General features: G+C 42.4%; 1 long non-coding RNA gene across 2 annotated transcripts; it reads left to right on the top strand.

The window, feature by feature from the left end:
- The first annotated feature begins 20 nt into the window (after window positions 1-20).
- Window positions 21-24153, top strand: LOC310701438. 2 transcript variants are annotated; one of them, XR_014523047.1, is made up of 3 exons: window positions 21-79; window positions 20370-20437; window positions 24037-24153. It is a non-coding gene; the product is annotated as an uncharacterized lncRNA (long non-coding RNA). The 2 variants fall into 2 exon arrangements; XR_014523048.1 differs by lacking the exon at window positions 24037-24153 and adding an exon at window positions 20527-20614.
- The last annotated feature ends 3452 nt before the right edge of the window (window positions 24154-27605 follow it).

Raw genomic sequence — 27605 nt, 5'->3', positions numbered from 1 at the left:
ATCATTAACTCGCTTTCCAGTGAGATCAAGGAATAAGAAGGGAATTAGAAAAAAATCCATGTGGAAAACATGGGGAAGGGTAAGTATCCAAAATCATTCACACACATTCCCAAAACAATACATTTAGTATTGTAGTCCTTGCACAGGTATGATCAACCTCTTCTTCACCTAGTCTCTTTATCTGGCACTCTGGCACTCCCTTCAAGTTATGCAATGTTCATAAAACTACGCACTTCTCTGTAGCTGCTCCCAGACTTTGGAACTCCCTTCCTAGAGAAGCTAGACTGGCTGCCTCCTTGTTGTCGTTCTGTGGCCATGGGAGTTGCAATACCTTCTTGAGGTATTAATGCTGTGAGCCCCTGAGTCATAGGTTCAGGTTGAATATATGTGTAAATAAACCATATATCATAAAGACACCCCAGTCTCAGTTGTCCCTCATTCTGAGGAAACCAAACCCTGGGTAAGCGCCTGGAATCCCTAGAATCTTGCATCATTCCAAGATTAGGGTAGTGTGCAACAATATACAGTGGCACCTTGGTTTACGAACTTAATCCATTCCAGAAGTCCGTTCTTAAACCAAAGCATTCTTAAACCAAGGCGTGCTTTCCCATAGCAGCGGGGGACTCAATTTACAAATGGAACACACTCAACAGGAAGTGGAACATGTTCTGCTTCCATGGCAAAGTTCACAAATCAAAACACCTACTTACGGGTTTGCAGCTTTCTTAATTCAAGTTGTTCATAAACTAAGCTGTTCTTAAACCAAGGTACTACTGTATTTAACTTCCCTGCATTAAATAAAGCAAGGGTGCCCTAGGCTTTATCAAGACTGTCAAAATCAAAATAAAAGCTTCTGTGCTATGTGTTATTAAATAATAAGCCACAATTCATCCATTATGAAAACCTAAATCCAGAAACTCAGTGGGAGCTGTGCTATTGCTTCCTATCAGGACAGGTTGCACCCAGTGGCTGTAGTCTTGTATACAAATTGCACTGACAGACATATGGTATTTTTTGACATTGTGTTCCATGGAGATATTATCTTAGAAGTTGAAACAGTTGAGCTGCCAGATATATTTTCTTGTTGGCTGATAAGGTTTGATAAATATGTAGTGTCACCTCGTTTGGTTTGTTATTCATCAAAAGACACAGATCAATCTTTTTATAATCTATTTCTGTGTTATGAAAGGATTATTTCTTCTTTAAGCAAAGCTTTGAAAAATGATGACATTGTTAACATGTGCCATTAATGTCTAGGATCTGTCCCTGTCCTCTGACAATCTTTGTTTCCTGTTAACATAGCACTCACTGTTTAGCTGATATTAGAAATGTTAAATCTCAAATTTAATACACCCCCCATGCCCTCTATCCATGGCTGTGCAACATAAATATATGTCACACCTAGCCCCAACGTGGTACCAGAAACAGAGTCCTTGGATGATGAAGCAGACACTCCACAGATTGAGGACCTTGAGGAGCAGCAGTGTCCCCTGAAGCTGGTGCCAAGGGTCTCCTTGTAGGACCTTCCAGATTGTGACCAGCTGAAACTATCAGAGGAAGGGGTGGAACCATTCCCCCAATTCTCAAGAATGCCTGTGCTAAAAGGGTTGGGTCCAGGGTGAAGAGCAGCAACATAGTTTAAGCAAGCCATTTAAGGAAGCCTCCATGCCCCTTCAGCTCACATGAGCCAGAGCGGTATGGGGGCTTGCTCAGCTGCAGGGTTGGGCTATGTATTTTGACTGCTTCCTCCTCCCCTAAGGTGGGAAGGAGAAAGCAGTTGAGATACATTCCAGGCATCGTGATATCTGCATCACATTTCACAGTATTTAGCTGCTGATCTATCACAATGTTGAAAACGAGATATCGCCCAGCCCTAGTCATGGCATGGTCAGAAAAATTCCCCTTTGATTATCTCTGTGATGGTCCTGTCATATATTGAAGGTTATCTGCTAGATAACCTGGTTCTAGGTTGTACAAGCTTTATATGTTAACTACAAGACATTGAACGGTATGCTGATGACAACGTAGTGTGTGCACGCTCAGAGGATGACCTCCAAACCATCCTAAATATCTTTGCAGAAGCTTACAAAAAGCTTGGCCTATCACTCAACATCCAAAAAGCCAAAGTGCTGCACCAACAAGTACAAAATAACCCCTCTGCAGCGCCACAAATCCAACTCAATGGTGTAACATTGGAAAATGTTGATCACTTCTCCTACTTAGGCAGTTATCTTTCCACAAGGGCCAACATTGATGCCCAAATCCAGCATCGCCTGAGCTCTGCGAGTGCGGGTTTCTCCTGATTGAATTGCAGAGTGTTTGAGGACCAGGACATTCACAGGGAAACCAAAATGCTTGTTTACAAAGCTATTGTACTACCAACCTTATTATATGCTTGTGAAACATGGACCACTTATAAATGCCATCTCCAACTCCTTGAAAGATTTCATCAATGGTGTCTCCAAAATTTTTTACACATCACTTGGGAAGACGGGCGAACTAATATCAGTGTATTGGAAGAAGCAAAGATCACCAGTGTTGAAGCAATGATTCTTCAACATCAACTTTGTTGGACTGGTCATGTTGTGCAGATGCCCGATGATCGTCTTCCAAAGCAACTACTCTATGCTGGTGGTCAACAAAAGAGGTTTAAAGACTGTCTCAAGGCAAATCTAAAAAAATGTAGTATAAACACTGACAACTGGGAAACACTGGCCTGCGAGCACTCCAATTGGAAAACAGCCTTTACCAAAGGTGTCATGGGCTTTGAAGACACTCGAACTCAGGACACAAGGAAGAAACATGCTAAGAGGAAGGCACGCTTGGCAAATCCATACCGTGATCAACTCCCGCCCGGAAACCAATTTTCCCACTGTGGAAAGACATGTGGATCCAGAATTGGCCTCCACAGTCACTTACAGACTCATTGTTAAAAACATGTTTATGGAAGACAACCTTACTCGGCTACAAGTGATCGCCAAGAAGCTTTATATGTTAACTCCAAGAGATTGAGCACCAGGTGAGATGTTTGTTTTAAGAATCCAAAAGTGTTAAAGTGTTATTTATTGTAAATTACAACCAAAAGAAAAATATTGAGTGTAGATTTGGTTATTTTATAGGGTTTTAAACAGTGTTTCTGATTCAGGTGTTTAGGCTGTGTTTGGCACACTTCAGAGGATTCCCACAAAAAGAAGATGGAGAAACCATTAATGACTAGCTTGGGAAAGCAATTGAAGTGTGATTGAATGGAGCTGCTTGTAATTTTTCCATCCAAAATTTGTGATTACGACCCCCCTTCAACCTCAAAGCCCTTGGGAACTACAGGTAGAGTCTCAAGAACCTGGTCCTCCAGATATTGTTGGACTTCAGCTTCCATATATTTATGTGAATCAATTCCCCCCCCCCAATAATATTCTAAAAATGCCTCTCCCCCACCCCGCCATCCACTCAATTTCATCACCCACAAATAGTGTGGAGATTTTGCGTGGTTGACCTCTTGAGTGCCTTCTGGACCACAACATTGTCCTCTGTAAATTTGTGCTACCGCACTTGGCATCTAACAGATGCCTACCTACTTAAGTTGCCCCATGAGTATAATACTTTGTGGTTTGTGTTCAGCCATTATTTTGTTTTTAATTCTAGTTGTCCTTCAATCCAGGATGTCTGTGACATGTTTATTTTTCATAGTTTTGATTTATATGGCAGTATTTTTCACTTGTCTTTCCCTCTTATGAAATTACGTTGCATTGATTTTATAAATGCTGTTGAGATATACAACCCTTACAATTCATGAAATATAAAGCATTTCCCTGTCTACAAGGGCTTTCCCCCCAGGTATTATGGCAAAGGGTACAATCACTGAGAACATTCTCGGGTTTATGGTTTATGCAGTTTGGATACATTCACCCATTTTGGTGTGAAGAATTGTATAAATGAGAATCTGACTGCAAGGCTGCACAATATGTGCAGTACCTCACTGGGGGCATAATTACTACTGGGGTGCATTGGATTTAGACAAATCTCAATTTCTAAACTGAGGCAGGGTGTCTTGATGGGATCTGTATGAGTTGCACAAGTTGAACCAGGCACTCCTGATGTACTTTCTGGCATGTCAGTGATTTAGACATACAAAAATGCTGTAGACAAGAATCTACTGAAACTGTCTATAAGCTTGCCTTATGAGGAAAATGTTTGTGTGTGAAGGGGTCAGGGTATGAAGTAATAATAATAAAAATAATAATTACTTTTTTATCTTGCCATTTCTAAACATGGGGGGAGCAGCGAGTTCCCTAGTTGCCTGGCTTCCTGGCCTTTGCATAAGCAACACAACAACCTGTACTATGGAGCTATTTTTTAAATAATATTTTTTATTGATTTTTCAGTTTTACAAACCAAACAAACATGTTACATACCATTGAATATCCAATGACTTCCTTCCCTCTCCTTCCTCAGTTCATTTTATTTATCTTCTTTCCCTGCATATTTTACTAAAACCATTTTTGTCAGTTCTCCATTTTTACATCCCTCAAACAATAATTACACTGTTGATTTTATCTTAATGCTGCCAGCGTTTTCAGCTGTGTGCAGTTATTTTCCATATGGTCACTAAATGTTTTCCACTCTTCTTTAAACATATGTTCTTCTTGCTCTCTTATTCTATACATTAAACCTGCAAGTTCTGCATAGTCTAACATTTTAAGTTTCCAGTCCTCTTTACCTGGGACCTCTCTCACTTTCCAGTTTGGGGCTAACAAAACTTGAGCTGCCGTAGTAGCATACATAAATAATTTTTTCTAACATCTGGGAATTTCTGTCCAGATTATTCCGAACAAAAAGGACTCAGTGTTTTTTGGGGGAAGCAGGGAGTTATTTTAAACATTTTTTTTACCTCATTATAAATCATTTCCCAATATTCTTTTACCTTTTCACATGTCCACCACATAAGAAAAAAAACACCTTCAATTTCTTTACATTTCCAACACATCAGATTCTGATTTATACATCTTGGCCAACCTACTTGGAGTTAGATACCATTGATTAATCATTTCCATATAATTCTCTTTCGGTGAAAAACATGCAGTTAATTTCAAATCATACTTCCAAAGTTTCTCCCAAAGGTTTAAGTCTATACTATGTCCTACATCTATTGCCCATTGTGTCACTGAAGCTTTAACAAGCTCATCTTTTGCTTCCCATTCCAATAGAAAATTATAAATTTTAAACAAATGTTTATCCTTGTTCTGTAATAATTCTCTTTCAAATTGTGAGCTTTGGTCCAAAAATCCAATTTTAAAATCTGACTTAAACATCTCATGTAACTGGTGGTATTGTAACCAATCCATGACTCGACTCCTTAAGTCTTCCATAGGTTTCAGTCTGCGTTCCCTCCCTATAATAGTTCCCTGTAAGTGTATAGTTTAGTGATGTATGGAAGTAAGAGCTGGACCATAAAGAAGGCTGATCGCTGAAGAATTGATGCTTTTGAATTATGGTGCTGGAGGAGACTCTTGAGAGTCCCATGGACTGCAAGAAGATCAAACGTATCCATTCTTCAGGAAATCAGCCCTGAGTGCTCACTGGAAGGACAGATCCTGAAGCTGAGGCTCCAATACTTTGGCCACCTCATGGGAAGAGAAGACTCCCTGGAAAAGACCCTGATGTTGGGAAAGATGGAGGGCACAAGGAGAAGGGGACGACAGAGGATGAGATGGTTGGACAGTGTTCTTGAAGCTACCAGCATGAGTTTGACCAAACTGCGGGAGGCAGTGGAAGACAGGAGTGCCTGGCGTGCTCTGGTCCATGGGGTCACGAAGAGTCGGACACGACTAAATGACTAAACAACAAGTGTATAGTTAACCTACTGGAACTCCTTCATACAGGACGCAGTGATGGCCACCAACTTGGATGGCTTTAAAGGAGGATTAGACAAATTCTGGCCACAATGGCTATATACTCTACATCCAGGGTCAAAGGCAATAGCAGTTGCTGGAAACTGCAGGAGGGGAGAGTGCTCTTGTGCTTGTGTCCTATTTGAGGGTCTCCCACAGGCATCTGGATGGCCACTGTGAGGACAGGATGCTGGACTAGATGGGCCATTGGCTTGTTCCAGCAAGATGCCGCATGGAAGCCTATGTACGTCAAAAAAGAAGGATTGCTTGGCAGTTCCTTCCCATGTGCACCACCACGGGAGCAATGATGCTCAAGTAAGCCATCCGCTATTCACGTTTGCAGGAATGAATTGTAGGTTTCCAACCCAATAAAGTGTGAAGCATAAGCCATTGGTTCAAGGCAGCTCCTTTAATTTATTTTAGTACCTGAGAAAAAGTCATTCAAATCGAGCATGGTTTTATATGCTAACATCATTTCTATAAGAAGCTGAATATTCTTCCTTGAATTTTTATATCATCCCCAGGGCTGTAGTGCAAATGTATGGTTATTGCACTACTAAACCTTTTTGAGTGATCACATACTTATCTTGCTTCCCAGTAGTAGGACTGTGTGATGTTCTCGTAGAGAACTGATATCGTATTTCCCCCCCATCTCTAAACAGTATCTTGGGAGAATTAACCATTTCTTTTTACTGTAAGTTGTGGGCCTCTTTCTGATAACACACATAATTTTTACTTTTACATAATTTGGTTCCAACAGGAATTAGCCTTAAATGTGCTCAGTTATCACAGTGTAAGAGTCAAAACAAGCAGGGATTTGAAGTTAGAGTATTTAATCCAGTACTGGGCCAGTATTTCAACCACTGGGGTGGGGGTGAATAGAATATAGAGGTGGAAAGTGAGAATATTCTTCCATGATGAATCTTTTTTTAAAAAGGAGGTAGTTTCTTTTCTTTTCTTTTCTTAGTAGCAAAGTTCTCTGACCCTTTGCAGTGCTCCATTTTCTCTCTAGCTTTCTGAGTTCATTCTGCCTACGTGTGTTCTTGTACTCTAAGATCACCCTAAGGGCAATGCAAGTCAGTACCATTTACCTGCATGGTGATCTTTGATCTCATTCTCTCTGTTTTGCTTTTTCATGTCATCATAGGCATAGGAAGTCCCCCTCGCCCGGGGGGAATTCAGGAAACCACTTTTGCCATACTTGGACTGTATTGTCACCCCCTACAGAACTGGCCTGCAGGGTACCTGTGCTCTGCAGGTCATCTCAAACATGGGTGTAATATCTGTGAGTCTTGACATTTGAACTGGGATATGGAAGTACAAGCAGACGATTTTCAAGAGGAACTTAAGAACTAGAGACCATGCAGTTTTCAGAACCTCCAAGTAGGAGCCATCTACCCAATGGACTACAAACTTCCAGTCAGCACCAAATTCAGCCACATCAGAGATCAGAGACCAGACACCAGCTGATATTATTCTTCTACTAAAAAAAAAAATCCCGCCCCCCATTTCCCATCAGTTAATGAGGAAAGAAAGTTAAATAATCAAAGGGAAGAGAAATGTTGGAGAAATTCTCATGACTAGATTGCCACACTTATCTTACTTTGAGGGGATGTTTGTGAATGTTCTTTCTTCATTTCACTAATAATCTCACCAGTGGTCTGCACTTATCAGCCAGCCTGAATGCTCATGCTTCAGTCAAAGCCCGGATATGAGATCATGAGGTAAACACCTCCCATACAGCCATTTAAGTTCAGGAAGCATAAGCAGTCAGGTACATACTTCCACATATTAGCCAGATGGTGTGGTCATTAGAATGCTAGGCTGCTACCATAGAGACTTGGGATTCAGCTACACAGCTGTAAATAAAATGTTTTTTTTTTAAAATAATAATATTTATTAAAAGTTTAAGAATTACAGAAAAAAGAGTAAAAAAGTAAAAAAGAAAGAAAAAAGTAAACAATACAAATAAATACATTACAGTGCATATAAAACAAAACAAAAGACACAATACATCAAAACAAAAACAAAAGCAAGAACAATTAAAAACACATCCAATATTTCCATATATTTATCTTTCATTGACTTGTTTCATCGACCTCCTCACACCTCCCTTTTTTGTATTCTAGTTATTAATTATTTCAGCAAATCCTTTCCATCTTTCACTGTTTCCTGTCCTTTAATTGTCTCATTTTATTTTAACCTTATCTTACCATTAAAACCCTAAAACTTATTTATACTTAACTCCTTATAACATTTCTACTAAAGACGTATAATTTCATTCCAACATTTTTCTAACACTCATTAATTTTACAATATTTCTCTAAATAAATCTTCTCCCTGGTCTCGGATTCTGTCAGTCCTTTCTATCAATTCGATATGGTCCATCAACCTGGTGATCTTCTGTCCGAGGCTCTTAACTCTTTTCCATGTCCCTTCTGCAGATCTTCTTCATATTTATACATTCACTTTACTTTATCTTCTGCTGATCTTGTTCTTAATTTCCTTCCTTTGGCACTGAGGAGTAGATCTCGGGGAAACTCCAACTTAACAATGTCTTTATTCCTTCTCGACAGGTCAGCCCATTCTCCATAGTCAGAACTAAAGTCCAAAATATATTTCAGAGGGTGTTTCAAAATCCCTCCAAAGCTAAAGGCCCCCACAACGCCAATCTCCCCCTGACCCAAATCCAGATCCCAAAAGCCAGAACATCCCTGCATAAGGGGATCTATCCAACTTTCCTTCTCCAATCCAAGCGGGTGTAAGGCCGGGGCTCTCTCCACTTGTATTACTTGAGGTTCAACAACAACTTTCTCCTTCGTCTTCTCCACAGCTTGCCATGTCAAAACAGATTCCTGAATCAATTCCTGAGTAGTTTCTGTATAGGTATTCACTTTTTGTCCCAAATCAGTCATTTTTTGTCCCAAATTGTCAATTTTAATAATTATCACATCCGTCTTCTCATGAAGCTGTTCCAATAAAGCACTTGTCTTGCAAAATGCAATCACTAAGGCTTCTTCTGTCGACATTCTTGTCCAAGGTCGATCTCTGATTCTCACGGTCTTTAATCTCTGCAGCTGGAAAATTCCCCAGCTCCACTCCTGCAACAGTTTCAAAAGCTCCCTCTAGGGGAAACAATTTCTATTTGCATTTGTATTATGTCCTTTTAAACATAGATCCAGCAACAAAGTTAGTTTCGATTTTCAGTTACTTTTGCTCCTTCTTAAGTGCAAAAGGAAACAATGGAAACAATATATTTCTCTTATTTAACTATCTGTCAACATACGTTTTATTCACAGTCAATGAACTTTCCCAAAACGTCGATCTTACTGGCAGCCCGTTCCCAGGTTCAAAACGGTGGTAATTTATCTTTCTTCACTCTCTCTCCTGCAGGCTTAGGCGATCTAAAATTTCCCCCCTCTTCTCCTGCTTCCAAGGGGGGTTTAGTAATTTTAACCGATGGAGATTTAATCCTTTACAAAAGGCTTTCCAGATTTTAGCTTACAACGTCTTTGCTTCAATCTATTTACAAAAGAGGAAGGCGGACTTCCTGTTTGAAACCTTCCCGTTTCGGTGCCAAATTAAGATGTTTAAAGATCCAATTTTCCATTCTACTCACGGGTAGTTGTTTAAAGTCCAATTGTCCACAGGAAAAAGTCAGCGCTCTCCGGCAACAGCAATGTGGCTTCACTGTGAAAGAAGCAGTCAATTCGAAGCATCGCGCCGCTCACCCCACGTCGCTCCGGATCCCCGAAACCGGGTTTCCCTGCAAGTAGGGGAGGCGCAAAAGGTGCCAGCCGAATCCCACGTCCACAGGCTTCTCCCGCCTGTGGTTTTTAGTGGGTCTCCGCCTTCGCCGTGGCGGCCAGACCCTAATTTCCATGGAGCAGATTCCTCCCGATCAGAGGAAATCCACCAATGCTGGAGGCGCTAACCCGGATGTAAATAAAATGTTTTGTAAAGTGCAATATACACATGTGACACAAGATGGCAACAGTGAGCTATGCAAAATTCAATGTATTTTTCAAAACGTTTTTTAAAATAAGCATTTTTCACAGCATTTTTTTATATGTGTGTAGATTCCACCTTGGTTTCAAATGCCTTGTCAGCCATGTTGCTCACTGGGTGACTCCTTATCCAAGCGTAACTCACAGGTGGTTGTGAGGATAAAATGGGTGAACTTCAAATCAATCCTGTGGTTGTCTTCTCTTTCTGCCGTTGTATGGAGAAATAAAACAGCCCAGGTTTGCCTGCAAAGCGGCACACCCTCCCTTGAGAGTCAGCCAAATTTAACTTGGTTGGGTCTTGCTTCTAAGTAAAATAGGATCAGGCTGCAAGTTTTCCTATTGAAAGCTTAAAGTTTATGATAGATAGTTGTATTAATATTTTCTTTCTGCATCTACTTTGCTGTTCTGTTTTTAACTGGTGCTGATTTTCCTAACGACTAGTTTTTCTCATCTGTCTTGTTATTTTTGCATTCCTTAAAAAGAACTGTGTAACAGAAAGTAAGTAACAATACAAAACAAAACAAAAATAAAACAAAACCTCAACCCTAAAAAACCCAAACCCAGATGGAATAACTAAAAAGGCATACCGTATCTTAAAAAACCTTCCTTTCATTTCTATGGTAAATATTTACTAACCTACTGTAGGAGTTATCTACTGTTTCTTGAAGCTGTGAAGAAAAGATTAAAATTTGAAAAGAATTTAATGATCATAAGGTAACTACCAGCCATCTTCAGAGAATGCTGAACATGATTATTGAAAATATGTTGAGTATTTATTTGCAAGATTGCAAGGAAGAATAAAAGGACTTCAGAAATTTTGCTTCTTTTAAACAAAATGCCAGATACCATTTGCATGGTAGCCAGGATAGCCAAAGAACTTTTATGTGCCCGAGTCTGTCACTTTCTAGATAATGGTATGGACATTCAGGGTTACAGACACTCCATTCTGTTTCCCATCCAACTGGGTTTCCTCCACAAATACCAAGCAGGGTGGTTCAGTCCTCACTGGGCTGTTTTGGAGAGAACTGCTTCATTGGTGGTGTGTGTGTGTGTGTGTGTGTGTGTGTGGTGATGAGGATGGTGGTCATAGAGGTATTATCCATTTCTACAGTTGTGCTTCCTATGAAGATATTTCTCCATCTAGTGTGTAGGTGATGATGTTTTACCAACTGGCACCCCAGAGAGCTGAGATTGGTAATGGTACATAGAAAATATTCAGGACTCACTGCCACTTGCTCCTATCAGCTCCATGCCCAAGAAGTATGCTCAGTCTACGTTTGGCTACTTTTGATGGCTATTTTGGACTTCCTTTTTTGGCAGGGGGAGTAGAGTGTCTTTGATTTCCCGCTGATTTTAATGGGAAATTTTAATTCCATTTTCTGGGAACAGTATTTAAAAATAGGCTGTTTCCTGGTTCCCACCGAAAAGCTACAGGGACAATTTGATTTTTCAGTCTACTCTTTTATACCCATGTATACACCACAAGTGTGGTGTAGTGTTAAGAGCGGTAGACTCCTAATCTGGGGAACCGGGTTTGCGTCTCTGCTCCTCCACATGCAGCTGCTGGGTGATCTTGGGCTAGTCACACTTCTCTGAAGTCTCTCAGCCCCACTCACCTCACAGAGTGTTTGTTGTGGGGGAGGAAGGGAAAGGAGAATGTTAGCTGCTTTGAGACCCCTTCGGGTAGTGATAAAGCGCGATATCAAATCCAAACTACTACTACTACTACTACTACTACTACTACTACTCTTCTTCTTCTTCTTCTTCTTCTTCTTCTTCTTCTTCTTCTTCTTCTTCTTCTTCTTCTTCTTCTATGTGTTGCCATCTTCCTTTTTGAGCCCCACCCTCCTGTCTGTTTTCTTCTTTTCAGTCAGTCAGCATTCTGTGGTCATTAGTCCTTACTGGACTATATAGGGAGATTCCCTCTCTCATTAGCCCCCCCCCCCCCGGTTTTTTTATACTCCTGTAGACATCACAGGTTTGCTGATAACTCTCTTGTGTATGTAGGCTACATCTGCATGGCAGGTGACTTGAATAAAACTACCTTTAAAAAGCTTGTTAATGTTTTCTCCCTGAAAATGCTTTTGTTCATGAATAATTCCGAAAGATTGTTGAAAAGGTTTCAGAATTCTTCATCTTTCCTTTGTTTATGAGTAGTGCTGTGGAAGCTTGCAGTATATCTGATGAATGCTATTCACTATAGTTGTGGGCGATCTTGTTTTAAGAAAGCATGCATTCTTTCCATTTGGTATATTATTTCTTTCCCTTCGATAAATGAAACACACTGATGCCTTCCATAATCTCTGTAGAGGTTTTTTTTTGGGGGGGGGAGGGCCATTTCTGATGATAGATAGATATAGCTAGCTAGCTAGCTAGATAGATAGATGATAGATGAGAGAGAGAGAGAGATTATAGATAGATAGATAGATAGATGATAGATAGATAAATGAGAGAGAGATAATAGATAGATAGATGATAGAGACAGATATAGATAGATAGATGATAGATGGATAGCACCACTGTGATGCTTGCATTGGGAAATCCAAGTTGTCTTCTGCCCCCCCTTTCTTCTTCTATCTTCTTTGTTTCTACTAGCTGATAGGTCTGGGGTGACAATATGTTCTCTTGAGTGGGGAGTTCAGGGTTGGTTGGTTGGTTTTACTTAGTGGCTGATTATGGTATCTTTGGCCCATACATTCTGTATATGAGCCAGTATTGCCCCTATCATACTGCCACCAACTCCCATCATCTCTGAGCTTTGCTGCCTGGGCCTGATAGGGAGATAAGTTCCAGCAACATCTTGAGGACACAACATTGGTTACCACTGCCATAAAGTAACTTGGTGCCCTTGGGTATAGTGGAGGAGGATGCCCTTTCCCTAGTGTCAAAGTAAGATCCAGCTGCCAGTTGGTTCATGGACATGGAATAGGAGTGTGGGTTACCATCTAATCTTTCATTTCAGGCAGCTAAATATCTTCGGTTGGCTCTGCTCACAAACTGTTTTGGTTTGACTTTGTTCACATGAGAGGCAAGAGCAATTGCATGGAGGGAAGTGAAACTATCATCTCTGTGACCCCCTGTCCCCCTTGCAGACCTGTACGTTGGCATGGGAACCAATTCCTCCTGGTATGACCCTACACTATAGGACATATCAGTGGAATTAATTCAATCACATGGTCAGGTGTCCATTTGTCTTACAATGGACATCCTTGCTCTGGTTAGACTGCTAACTGGATGAGAGAGAACTGTGGGGTGGGTCTTATTCGTGTGGCCTGTCTATGCACACAGGGCTACAGCATTATAAAGCAGCTGATGCGCCAACCTATCCAGCAGTTGGAGGGAAACATTATACAGACTCCCAAAATGATTGAAAAGTACAGTGGTACCTCGGGTTACATACGCCTCGGGTTACATACTCTTCAGGTTACAGACTCCGCTAACCCAGAAATAGTGCTTCAGGTTAAGAACTTTGCTTCAGGATGAGAACAGAAACCGTGCTTTGGTGGCGCAGCGGCAGCGGGAGGCCCCCATTAGCTAAAGTGGTGGTTCAGGTTAAGAACAGTTTCTGGTTAAGTAAGGACCTCTGGAACGAATTAAGTACTTAACCTGAGGTACCACTGTATACTCATGTATGCATGTGCATGCCACACATGCATGCGCACCTGCATGCATGAGCACACTTTTTAAGCATTCTGGGGGCTATATAATCTTTTCTATCCTACTGGATCAAAAATACCCTACCAATGAGTATCAAACATGAGCTGATGGTTCAGGGATCGATAATGTAGATGTTTCTGTGATCCATGAAGCATAGTTTAGAATGTATCAGATACTTTGTTTATGTTAGGATATTTCCGTTCCACCTTAAAAGGGATCAGGCTTTGAGAGTCACAGAGTCTGCGTATTTCCTGTTCACAGGATGTTTATGTTTTGCTATTGCTTTCGTTTCTCTCTCTCGGTGCCTGAACGCTGAAGCAGGCGGTCATGTTTTTTCTGTGTTCTGACTAACACAGAATAAACTCTTAAATAATGCTCTCCTGCGTGCATCTTTCGCTGTGCATTATCTGCTGATAAGAGCGTGCATCAGCCCTGGAATGTGGCAAGCTATTTCTGGAGTTCGTGTTGCTAATTGCTGATACTGCGTGTCTACGGGAGATCGATGGACGTCTGGAGGCGACGTGGGGCCATGATGGACTTTGTCTCCCTGGCAGTATCCCAACAGTTCATACATACAGTTCAACCCCAAGGGGGTTCTCAGAGTAGCTAACACCTCGCAGGAAATTAAAAATACCCAAAGAGAACCAAAATAAGTGATGGTGTCATTTTAATTTAAAATAGGTTTTATAACTAATACTAGGCCCATGAAAATTTCAACATGTGATAAAACAGCATGTAATAGACCCTGGTCAATAAAAAGTCCTTATTATTTGCATATACCAAAACCAAATACTAGATATTGCTATGTGTTTACCAAATGGCCATTTACAATAAAATACCTTATGGTGTGCCATGAAAAGAGAAGAATGTCTTGAAAGGAGGATCCAAGAATTCATATCAAATATCAGTGTAAGAATTGGCAACTTGTGGCCCTCCATATTTTGCTAGACTCCTCTCATCAACCCTGACCATAGGCCATGCTGTGTTGCCTGCCAGTGTCTTGAGGGCCACAGGTTCCCCATGATTTTATTAGTGAATATTTGTTTCAGTTCTGTTCCGTATCCTCCTTCTCTTAAAGGAAACATAATGTGCATTTGGTAAATTTACAGAATAATTGAGATGTAAAGTTTTACACATGTTTCTGCACAGGAGTACATCAAGCTTGCTGACGGGACTCAGCAAACATTCAGTAAATAACGCCAGTGGGATTTATTGTATGGAATTAGAGAAATGCAATATATGAATCAATAAATAACAATGTACATATCACATAACCATTTCTGACTGACGGTTCCCAGCTTAATCAAAGGAACTCATAAGGGCCTGAAATAATGCAATAGGAGGAATACTCATTGCCAGGCTTCCCTACTTGGTACATAAATTATAGTGGCAGGAATCATACATCAAAACTGGTAATAGGTCGGTCTGCTTAAAAAGCCTCCTTCCGTTCCTAACCATGGAATATGGCTTTTACTTTTAAAGCACCTTTAAAATGTGGTACTTGGTTTGAGGGCAGGAATTCCTTTTTACTCAGCAAATGTTTTATTTCATGGGTCAGGCTTCCCTACAGTAATTTTGTCATTGAGAGCCTGAAACAACCAATCTCTGAAACACTGTAGAATCCAATTTACTCTAGAACTTCAAGGCACTGACTGGCACTGTCAGTGAGCCCCACTTTCAAAGGAACAATGAGCTCACTTTGAGATCCAAGTTGTTCCTCTGGATCAGTGTCCTCACCTGTCTCATGGCTGACATCAAATATGATGTCAGGTACAGGGGACATGGGAGAGGAGAAAGTGGTCTCCCTGACTGTTTGGGATCCTTGTTGAACCTAAATAGGTCCATGGTCTGGAGGTTCATCTCTTCTAGTCTGTAAGTACATCAAGTAAACAGACTATGGGTAATAGCCAACATTAATCAGCTTTCATTTCAGTTAGTCTATTGCATATGACTTGGTTGGACATCACCCAAATTGAAGAAACAAAAGAGACATGTGAGGCACTATTGAGATAAATGCAAATCGAACAACAGTATGGCTTGATACTTTGTAGAACCTCCAGTAATTTCATGGCAGTTCCCATATGGACTCTCAAGAACTGCTAGACAGATCAGGAAATGCCCTTTATATTTACATGCAAAAGTAAGCACCGGCCAAATCTCACTTGTTCCAAATTATACTTAACCAAAAGATGGAGGGAGAATGTTGAAGGATGATCTAACTATATAACAACCTCTTTAACTTTCATTTTGTAATCAGATTTGAGAAACATTTAAAATCAATTTGCATCTACCAAATCAATTATTTGGTTGTACAAGGCAGCTTGTTGAATAAATATTTGGCAAATACTTCCAAACATAGTTACTGGCATGGACGCATAGCTAACAGATGTTAAAATTAAAGTCTGTTGGTTTTGTGGTATAATTAAATGTCTCTTTAGTTGTGAAGAGCTCAAGTAAATACACCACTGCTATGCTGTCAGAATTGCCACCAAATTCAAAGTGTCCTCAACCCTGGGGTGGGGGGAGAGAAACCAGAAAATACAAAAATAGCAAAAAGATAACATGCATGCACCCAGTGACTCCTGCAACACAACCCATGCCAGCCCCTCAATCAGAAACTGCCCTGGACACAGAATTAACCTGTGCCTCCATAGGCAGCTGTGAGTTCAAAATGACTTCCAGGCACTGCACCTGGTCCTTCAGGGGCACAATTGCCCCATTCAGGGGAGAGCCACTGAACTCTGATGGGTAGATATGCATCCCCATCCCGAGAGACGAGGGTACGGTGAGCAAGGATTACTCACCTCCGTCACTGGTGTTGTGCAATGCCAGGTCTATAGGCAACAAAACCGCCACCCTGCGAGATTTCATCATCTCGCAGGGGGTCGACCTGGCTTGTGTGATGGAGACCTGGGTGCGCGAAGGGGATACTGTTACCTTACGAGAGATGGCGCCCCCGGGTTTTTCCGTCCTCCACCAGTCACAGACTGTGGGCCGGGGGGGAGGGGTGGCACTATTAATCCGGGAAGATTGTTCTTTCAGGGCTCTACCACCGCCATCGATCCCCGGCATTGAATGTGTTGGCCTAGTGTGGGGCTCCGAGGTGAGCTTGGCTGTCTGGCTGGTGTACCGGCCACCTAGCGCACCAGCAGCCACCCTGTCAGGCCTGCTGGAGGCGGTGGCCGGCTGGGCCTTGGAGTTCCCTAACCTATTGGTATTGGGGGACTTCAACATCCATGCCGATGCCACTCCCTCCTCACAGGCTCTGGACCTGGTGTCTTCCATGGCGACACTAGGGCTCTCCCAGTTTGTTTCGGGCCCCACACATCAAGCAGGCCACACGCTGGATCTGATCTTTGGCGTCGGTATAGATGTGATCATGTTTCCTTCGATGAAGGTGCCATGGTCTGATCACTACGCTCTGAAAGCCAGGATTGACGTTCCACCCCCACCCTGCTTAGGTGGTGAGCCGATTTGGGCTCGCCCGCGGAGGCTGATGGACCCTGATAGATTCCGTCAAGCCTTGCGGGACCTTGCTCCCCCTGGCGACTCATTGACTGAGCTTGTTGAGGGCTGGAATACCCAGCTCCTGGCAGCCATCAATGAGATCGCACCTAAGCGCCCTCTGCGACCCCGCAGAAACCGGGCTCCCTGGTTTACTGAGGAGCTCCGGAAAATGAAGCGGGACCTCAGACGGCTAGAGCGAGTATGGCGGGGTGCCCGTGACGGAGCCTCAAGAACATCTTATAGGGTTTTTATGAAAACCTACGAGATGGCAGTGAAGGCCGCTAAGAAGTCCTACTTCTCGGCCTCCATTGCATCCACTAGCTCTCGCCCGGCACAATTATTTAGTATAATTCGGTCTTTAACGTCCCTCGAAGGACAGCCAAATTTAAATAACAATTCGACACACAGCTGTGAGGCATTTGCGAGCTTTTTTGCGGAGAAGATCCTGTCGCTCCGCCATGACCTCCCTGCCAATTTGGATACAATAAAGGAACTGGAGGCCCCTCGACTGTCCTCGGGTCCAGTATTGGACCACTTTGACCGGATATCCCCAGCCGATGTGGACAGACTCCTCCGAGCTGGAAAGCCCACCACTTGTCCTCTCGACCCGTGCCCGTCTTGGCTGATTAGAGCGTGTCCAGACAAGGTGCGGGCCCCCCTGGGGGATATCATCAATTTGTCCCTTGGCACCGGGACATTCCCAGGGGAACTGAAGGAGGCAGTGGTGCATCCGCTCTTAAAGAAAACATCATTAGATCCCTTAGATCTATCCAATTACCGCCCAGTTTCGAATCTTCCATTCCTGGGTAAGGTGATTGAGAGAGCGGTTGCTGAACAGCTTGGTAGGTTTCTGGATGAAACATCGGCTCTGGATCCATTCCAGTCCGGCTTCCGCGCTGGTCATGGGACCGAGACGGCTCTGGTCGCCCTAACAGATGATCTTCGTAGACAGCTGGATCGAGGCGGGTCGGGGCTGCTGATTCTTCTAGATCTGTCAGCAGCTTTCGACATGGTCGATCACGAACTTCTGGACCACCGCCTCGTCGACGTGGGGATCCAGGGCACAGTCCTTCAATGGCTGCGCTCGTTTCTCTCTGGTCGGGGACAGAGGGTGGCGCTTGGGGGGGAACTGTCATCCCGCCACTCCTTGGTGTGTGGAGTGCCTCAGGGTGCGATTCTCTCCCCGATGCTTTTTAACATCTTTATGCGCCCCCTCGCCCAGCTTGTCCGGAGTTTTGGGCTGGGCTGCCATCAGTATGCTGATGACACCCAACTCTATCTGTTGATGGATGGCCATCCTGACTCGGCCCCAGACACACTGATCAGATGCTTGGAAGCTGTGGCTGGATGGTTACGTGGGAGCCGGTTGAAGTTAAATCCTTCAAAGACAGAGGTCCTCTGGCTGGGACGGGACGATATGGGATTGAGGGGGCAACTCCCATCTCTTGCGGGGGTGCAATTAGTGCCAGCACCGTCCGTTAAGAGTTTGGGTGTAATCTTCGATACCTCCCTCTCCATGGAGGCGCAGATTGCAGCTATAACAAAGGCGGCATTTTTTCATCTCCGCCAAGCTAAGCAGTTGGCTCCTTACCTCTCTCGCCCTGACCTAGCCACTGTGATCCACGCGACGGTCACCTCCAGACTGGATTATTGTAACTCGCTCTACGTGGGGCTGCCCTTGAGACTGACCCAGAAACTCCAGCGGGTGCAGAATGCCGCAGCGAGACTCCTTACGGGGTCTTCGCTGCGGGATCACATCCATCCAGTGCTATACCAGCTGCACTGGCTCCCGGTGGAGTACAGGATCAGGTTTAAGGTGCTGGTTTTAACCTTCAAAGCCCTACACGGCCTAGGACCCTCGTATCTACGGGACCGCCTCTCCTGGTATGCCCCACAGAGGAACTTACGGTCCTCAAATAAAAACATCTTGAAGGTCCCAGGCCACAGAGAGGTTAGGCTGGCCTCAACTAGAGCTAGGGCTTTTTCGGCTGCGGCTCCAACCGGGTGGAACGCTCTGTCACAAGAGACAAGGGCCCTGCAGGACTTGACATCTTTTCGCAGGGCCTGCAAGACAGAGCTGTTCCACCAGGCCTTTGGTTAGGGCATAGCCTGACTCCCTCCTTTGGCAATCTTTACAATACTTTAGTTTATGGTTGCCATCAATTTTGATTTTAATTAATTCTTATGATGTTTTTATAATGTTGCACTATTTTAGTGTTGTTAGCCGCCCTGAGCCCGGCTTCGGCTGGGGAGGGCGGGATATAAATAAAATTTATTATTATTATTATTATTATCACCACAAGCTGGATTCTCCCATGTTATTGCCTTTAATTTTTCAAATAATTCTTGCATTTGAAATACTGGAAGTCACATATTTGGACAGGCCGTGTCAACATTCAGAGAAAAACTTGCAGTGTGATAATAATGAATATATTATGTGTTCGTTGTCATATAAGGTGGAAGAAAGAGGGGGTACACTACATGCACATTTTCCTGTGTTCTTCGTCGGGTCCCACAGTGTTTATATGCTCATTTTCAAGGCACTATCATATATCACTATGGTTGTACCAGTTGTCTTCCCAGTGGTGTCTTCCCAGTGCTATCAGATGCAGCTCTAGGGGAGCGTGACCGGTGCAGTTGCACTGGATATGAAGCTTTTGAGGCGCCACAGTGGATGCCACTACTGTTATGTCCAATGAAAGGCGAGAGGCAAGGGGGCACTGGATTTTAGTGTCATACAGGGCACCATGGAAATTTGTTATGCCAAGGTCCACCACTGTTGCCATGGTTACACTTGTTAGCTATCTAGTTTGAAGAGAATCAGTAGTGTCTAATCACATCAAGGCATCTAAAATCTGGTCAAGTTAAACACAGTTTAAGTCACAGTAGGGAAGCTCAGATTGAGAAGGCAAAGCCTGGACAAGGAAGGAAAAGCCCATGTCACAACATGACATGTTAGGTCAAGACAGGGAAAATGTAACCAAGGTAAGGCAAGTGAGGACAAATGATCTCTTATGCAGAGGGCAGATAAAAACAACGTAGGGACCCATCTTGAAGGGCCCATAGTATAGTACCATATACATTCAAGACCCAAGGAGTTTAAAGGCAACAAGAAAGTTGTTTCTGAAAAAAAATGTGCTTCCTTAAACAAAAACAGTTTTCAAAGATGCCCTGTTTCAGTAGACATACCTTTTCCTAATGCAAATGAAACTTTGTGCACTGAAGTAATTGAGAGTCAAAGTTAGAGTCCCTTTTCCCTGTCTTTTGATCTGAACCTGATCAACATGTTAGGCATTTCATATTCTCTCAGCAGGGGAGACCTTGGAAGGGAGGCTCTAGCATGAACTTCAAAAGAGAAATGAGAAGAACCCGCTGCAAGTAAGTCATTTATTCCTAGCTGCTATCTATTTGTTTAACTTTATATTTCAAGGAATTATTGCAGTCTTTCTTTACCCTTTTATGTCTAGCTAAAGAGAAGAAGAAGGAGCATGTGCTTTATGGACTGCGAAAGATTCCAAAAACTATGAATTAGGGGCCATATGGAGGATTTACTAGGAAGTCAAGGCAGATGTACTAAATGAGCCATCTTCACTGCATGCTTAAATCAAAGAAAATGTTAAGAAGGAAGGAAAAGTAAGATGACCCAGAAAGCAATGGTGCAATTACATTTATAGGTCAAACACCTGAAGTTCAGGTTATCTTTGGACTGCAAATGCCAGATAGCTAGATAGATAGATGATAGATGAAAGAAAGAAAGAAACTCGGGTGGAGGGGAGATAGATTATTTGCCATTGGGCAATTCACTAATGCAGGACATGAACTGCTAATTACAAAGTCTGGCTCATCTTTTGTTTCAACTGAAACAAAGTTAATTAAATTTAATCTCTAAGATGCTGGTTTGAAACAGGAAGGATTCTTCAGGGAAACGAAATAGTAAAAAGTTGTTCTTTTTGATTTCAAGCAAAATATCCAACCAAAGAGCTCCATTTTCTCCTCCTGCGTGCTCTTTTATGGTAGCATGTTCTTCTCGGTTATATTCGCCCTCCACCATTTCCTAAGCATTTGTCCTATTTTCAGATTGAGAGTGTGTCCATTAAATGGATTTATACCAACCTCATACACTTGGCAACTAAGGGATTGGTTTTACAGCACTTAGGAAGAACTTTTGGATGCTCTCCAAGTAGCAGAAAACAAAAACAAACCTGCAGTTTTAAAAAATTACCTGCAAAGGCTGTACTTTGGAATGTTCAGTTTTGCTGTCTGGCATGGTTTAAATGAGAAGTTTGGAAGGAAGGGCGAGTAAAAGTCCTTTGCCAGCAGCAGACAACTTTTGAAAAGCAGGGTCAGTTTTTCAAAGCTGGAGCTTCTGCTCGCTCCTTCTTCTCTATGGGTGCACTGTAGCGCAGCAATAGATCAACAGGGCTCCTTTTCCTCTGATGTATTGTTGCAATATATCATAAGAACTGTGTCTGGCAGGAACATGAATTTCAGGCATGGACCTATTTTCTGTGCCTTGTTTGAGGACAATCTTAAGAAAATCAATGTGTGAGTTTCAGAACTGGCAAGAAGAGCTTAAGAAACTCCGTGATACTTCCAAAATGGTTAAAGGGTTCACAAAAGTTTTTATCAACTCTTAAATGTAAGTGGGACATTATAAAGCTCCTATAAAATAATGACTCACTTTAAGGTTGACCTTGGGGCTTCACTGTAGCCTCATTGCTTGAGTGTCTGAGGTAGCTGATTAAAAAAGAAAATATCATGCAACCTCCAAATCTTTTTGGTCAAATCCACACCAAACATTTAAAGTGCTATAACAGTCATGGTGTCCACTAGAGTATCCTAGGAAGTGTAGTTTGTTAAGGGTGCTAAGAATTGTAGCTATGTGTGGTGTGGGTCTTGTAACAACTTTCAGTACTCTTAACAAACTACAGTTTTCTTTCAGGGAAGCTATGGCTATTAAAGGTAAAGGGACCCCTGACCATTAGGTCCAGCCGTGACCGACTCTGGGGTTGCGGCGCTCATCTCACTTTACTGGCCAAGGGAGCTGCCATACAGCTTCCGGGTCATGTGGCCAGCATGACTAAGCCGCTTCTGGCGAACCAGAGCAGCGCACGGAAATGCCATTTACCTTCCCGCTGGAGCGGTACCTATTTATCTACTTGCACTTTGACATGCTTTCGAACTGCTAGGTTGGCAGGAGAAGGACTGAGCAACGGGAGCTCACCCCGTCACGGGGATTCGAACCACCGACCTTCTGATTGGCAAGTCCTAGGCCGACCTTCTGAACCGCCGACCTTCTGATTGGCAAGTCCTAGGCTCTGTGGTTTAACCCACAGCGCCACCTGCATCCCTATAGCTATGGCTATTAAAGTGGTATAAATAAGTGTAGGATGTAGCTGTGACCTTTCCTACCCCAAAATGAATTCTTTGTAGAATAATGAAAATCTAGACATATGCATGGATGCTCATAATCTGATCAGAATTCAAATGTTTCTCCATAGGAAAACGTGCTAGCATGGGACTCCCCTAATGAGTCCCATTGGTGGAAGCCCAGAACAAGGACTTCTGCTTATGCAATGGGGCTCCTAGTGCTTTTTTTCTAGAGAAATAGGTGCCAGTACTCACCATGAAGTTGTTACAGTAAATGCCACACCTTTCATCAACAACAAAAAGAGGTGCTGGTACTGTGTACCCTTGAGTAACTCCTGGGGGGGGAGCACTGGGGCTTCCCTATGTCCCCGGATTTTTTTTAGGGAGGGTGGTAAGGAGATGTCCTAGAACAGCACATGGGAGTTGGTGTGGGGAATCACTCCATATGGCAAGACAAAGTGGTTTTCCTGATGGAGCAATTGCCTTAGAGCAACATTGAATTCCTTCCTTGACAATGTTGGTCACAACACTAAAAGCCCCTTTCTTGATTAGTGAAGTATAGATCATCTAACTACAGATTAGCTAGCATCATAATGTGTGTGTGTGTGTGTGTGTGTGTACACCCCCCCAAAGGCCCATCTAGTCCAGTATCCTCTTCTCACATTGACCAGGCAGATGCCCATGAGAAGCCTGTATGCAGGACACAAAATCAATACCACTCTCACCACTTGTGATTCCCAGCAGCTAGTGTACAGAGGTATACTGCCTCAGACACTGAAATTGGTACTCAGCCATCATGGTTAGTGGACATTGATAGCTTTTTGGAGAATCAGCACAATACCTCCATGACATAAAAGTAGCCATAAACAGCTTCTGCATAGGGGATTATTCACACAAGTCCTCTAATACATGTAGGGCAATATTCATAAAGTCAGCAGAAGCTCACAAAGAGCTGCACGGAAGAAGTTATCACTGTGATTGGCATCTTAATGACAAGATGCCCAGCCAAATGGTGTGTAGATTCAAGGAGCTGTCCGCTTTTGATGTTCTTGGGGCATTATTGTTCTTCAAGGCAAACTGAATGATTGATTGATTGGAAGGTACTAAGCATCAGGTGTGCTGGTGGCTGTATCCAACTCCCCACAGAGTCAGAGTCTGTTGGCAGGGAAGGACAATTCTCTACAGGTGAGTGATGGAGAAGAGGGTCTTTGTTTGTATCACATAAGATGAGAGATGGGGTGGAAATTAGTGTCAGGTTTTTTGGCTTTTCGCCTATTGTTGGATTGTTCTTATTCACTGGACACATCTACCTCCACATGATTATTGGTTGATAAATGCTTGAGTGTTTTACTGAAGTGAGAGTTGAGTGGATGGAATGCTGTTGTGGGTGCAAATGGAGTATGATTGTTGAATGATTGGGTACGGCAGCATAGTTCCTGAATTCCTGTTTCTATTTTATGACTCTCAGCAATCGTATTCTGACCGGTGGGGATTCAGACTAATAGAGGTGCCTGGGGAATGTTTTATAAAAGTTCTAGGTCTGCTCTTTTGCTGTAAGTTTGCTTCCACCTGACCCCTATTTTTCTTTAATCTCTTTTCTTTTTCAGCCAAGGGTTTTCTTTTTGTTTGAAGCACCTTCCTCTATTCAAAAAGTAGTGCCAGAATACAAAAAGCTGGTCCTGAGCCTCTGAACCTTTGACATTTTTCTTGGCCTGATTGGAAAGAATAAGAGCTTCACTGTAAGTAGAAACTTTCTACAGAACACTCTCTTAAAAGAAATGGGGGGAAGAATAATCAGGATAAAATAACTCCTGACTTAGTTTGCCAGTCCGAACATTTGCAGTGAAGAAGAACTTCTCCCTGCTACCATTAAAGGTCTGTTTTGAGTCATATGTCACTTTAGGCATAGCTGCAAAGTATTTGCCTGGGAGGCAGCACGTTACTTGCCGAACCGGACTATTTTCACAGAAGAGAGCAGTGCAAATGCATGTGAATCTTTCTGACAGTGCCAAATGGTTCCATTTCCTCTGCAATTCTGTGAGAAACAGAGTATCATTTTATACTTCGAAGATTAAACCGTTCAGCTTGTTTTTCTGTAGTAGAAAAAAGGTAAAATGTTGTTTTCTTTTTGCTCTGTCCTTGTTTCATTTTGTTTATCAGATAGCCCTCATTTCATATCACTCGTCTTTAGTCTAAAATATCACTTTTCCTGAGGAACCTTATGGATGCCTCAATTTCAGACCACGGCATCTCTGTAGTCTTCTATAGGCAAACACATTAGCTTATTTGGAGTTGGTTTTTCTCCTCTGGACTTCTTGATATGTGCCAATCCTGTTTCAGGTTTTTCATTGCATATGTGATCATTTATCATCTGTTGGATGTAATTCAATCCAGTACATGGAACGACTGGCTTTAGGGCTGTGCATTACTTGTAATTCTAAAGAACTACACGTCACTTTCTTCACCCCTAGATGTCTGCAGACATTGCCCCAGGCAAAGCAAAGGTGAAATTCTCTGTTGCATTGTCTGGAATGCTGCTTTGAAGGGCTATCCCCAGAAAAACTGGTCCAGGGAGCAATAGCTCCCTACTTACAGAGCACTCTTTCGGCAAGAGGGTCCCTTGCAGGTTTTGCTGGGGAGGGCACTTCAAAGCAATCCAACCCAATCATAGACTGGGGTGAGCTCAACCATCATTAGTAAAAAGAAATGCATAGCATTGTCACTTAGTGGAGAGGTTGCTGTCTAGCTGCTGGAGATGCAGATGGTACCCATGGATCTTTAAGCATGACATTAAGTCCGTAAGTAACATGTGATGCTAAATCTTCAGGAATTTTGTCAGCATGAAGAACTTCCTAGTCACTATTGAACTGCTATGCAGCTCCAGTCAAGCCATGTTTGCTTGGGAGCAAGCTCAGTGGGATATAGCCCCCAAAGTTTAAACGGGACTTCAGCTAGTTAGTTCTTAAGCACTAAAGTCTGAGAAGCTTGTTTTTTTCATCCCTTCAGCATACAAACACGTGTTTTGTGCTTGACAAAGGAGAAGACCAACAGGTCCCTTCTCAAAGAAGCATGCAATGTGAGAAATGAAGATAAGAACCGTGGAAAGAACAAAAGAACCTGAGGAAAAGAAAGAGCAGGGAATAAGAATATACAGTCAAACTCAAGATCCTAAATGAAACACTACACCATCATAATGTGTACCATCATAATGTGTTCTAAATTTTGCATGCAGGCAAGAAGAGCACATTTCCTAAGAACAGTCCTCAGCAGTAATTCTTCTGAGAATGCTTACTTAGCAGTTGCCAGCCCTTCAGTGACATAGGAAGACAGTGACATACCCCAAAGGCAATATGACAGAATAGGAAGTTATGCTGCCTTTGCACCTTCAACCACTCACAGCACAGGTCAGGTGGGGATTTATTTCTAGACAAACATCATTTCAGGTATCAGAAGAACTGAATCTATTATGTCTTGAAATTCCATTGAAGGGAGTAGTGAATAAAGCCCCAAATGGTCAGGAGCAAGACACTTGATAGATCACCTTTTCCAGTAACTCCCATTGTAGCCTTTAAGATTAGCTGGGGGGACCCTGTAGGTGCAGCAGTGACAAGTGTTGCCTGGTATACAATGGAAGGCAGCAGGACATTCACCATCATGGCATCTCAATAAATGAAACTCCCACCTATTGGACATACAAATAGTTTCCTTTCCTTTCCTCAAGTGTGTTGATGCATTCCAGCTTTGGAAAGAGCTTGATGTCATATGGGCTATTCAGAATTCATTGTGATGTCTGTTGCTTAGCATGTTTTATGACGTAAAATGTATGGTATTCACTTTTATGTATTAATGCATACTGCTCTATAATCATCTGATGATGTTCTGAAAATAATATGATACTTATAATAATGATAAGACAGTAAGCTTGGAGCTGTTTAAATTACCAAGGAGAATTTGGTTACAATAGATGGGAATGCCTGTGTATAAACAGGCAAGGAAGGGAATGAAGGAACATGAACACAGGAATTTCTTTATCCAATTTCATGTTTTAAGATACATGTTATTTATTCCAAAACATGTGCATGAAAAAAAGCATAACAGTGAGTTATTTTCCATAGATGTCAAGGGTACAGAAGGAAAGGAGACTATTATATTTAGTCATGTGTCATTTGCTCCCTGAATCTGTACGCTTTATTTGGAATTAAATCATTTCAAACCAATGTTCTGTGACTTGCATTTAGGGCTAGGTTGTGAGATAACAGCCGAAGGATGCCTGCTGGATCACAAGATACCTATGCACACATTTGAGTAAGACCCAAACAGAGCAAATTGTTTTGGACAGAAGATCTATCATAAGTGTCTTTTGAGTGAGAGTCACATACTGCCATAAAACATCAGATGGTCTAGAGACTTTGGTAGGGTTTTGTTAGTATTTTATATGGGCAAAATAATGCAGTGCACTTGCTTCTGCTGCACGTTTAATCTTGAATCATATTCTGAATTCATAAGGAAAACAGGACATCAAAACCTGGAGAGCTAATTTACACGTATTTGGTCATTAATATACTGGACACATTTGGCTGTTTGCAAATGTCAAGACCTCTGGCTATAAAATATGCCAGCTTGATTACTTTGAAATATTCTTGCACCAAAGTCTCTTTGACTGGATGCTGTAAATCACTTTTAAGAGGAACTGTTATAGCTACAGAAAGCTCAGCTTTCATATTGTAACTGGGGGGATGCAAACAAACAGCTGCGGAAACGTGAGCTAAACCAAGAGAGAACAGGTATAAGCTTACATATCAACATACCCATCTGTGTACTTGTGGTAAAATAAAATAAAGATCGTTGACATAAGTGACTGGGTACATATATCTTTTCCCCTTAACCTGAAGTTATCTCCATTTTGGTTTTGGAAAAGGGCAACAGAAACGAATAAAGGCATGAAGCACCTTCTCTATAAGGAATGACTTAAAACATTTAGAGGTTATCTTGTGTCTATTTTCTCCCCCTCCCCTTCCTTCCTCTTTCCTTGCATACACCGATTCCTACATAGAAATACAGTGGTACCTTGGGTTACAGACACTTCAGGTTACAGACTCCGCTAACCCAGAAATAGTACTTCAGGTTAAGAACTTTGCTACAGGATGAGAACAGAAATTGCGCGGCGGCAGTGGGA

The sequence above is a fragment of the Podarcis liolepis genome (genome assembly GCF_965112155.1).
Source record: "Podarcis liolepis genome assembly, chromosome: 1".
Taxonomy (NCBI): Eukaryota; Metazoa; Chordata; class Lepidosauria; order Squamata; family Lacertidae; genus Podarcis; species Podarcis liolepis.
The sequence above is the reverse complement of the archived record's forward strand: the minus strand, read 5'-3'. Positions and strand labels throughout refer to the sequence as shown.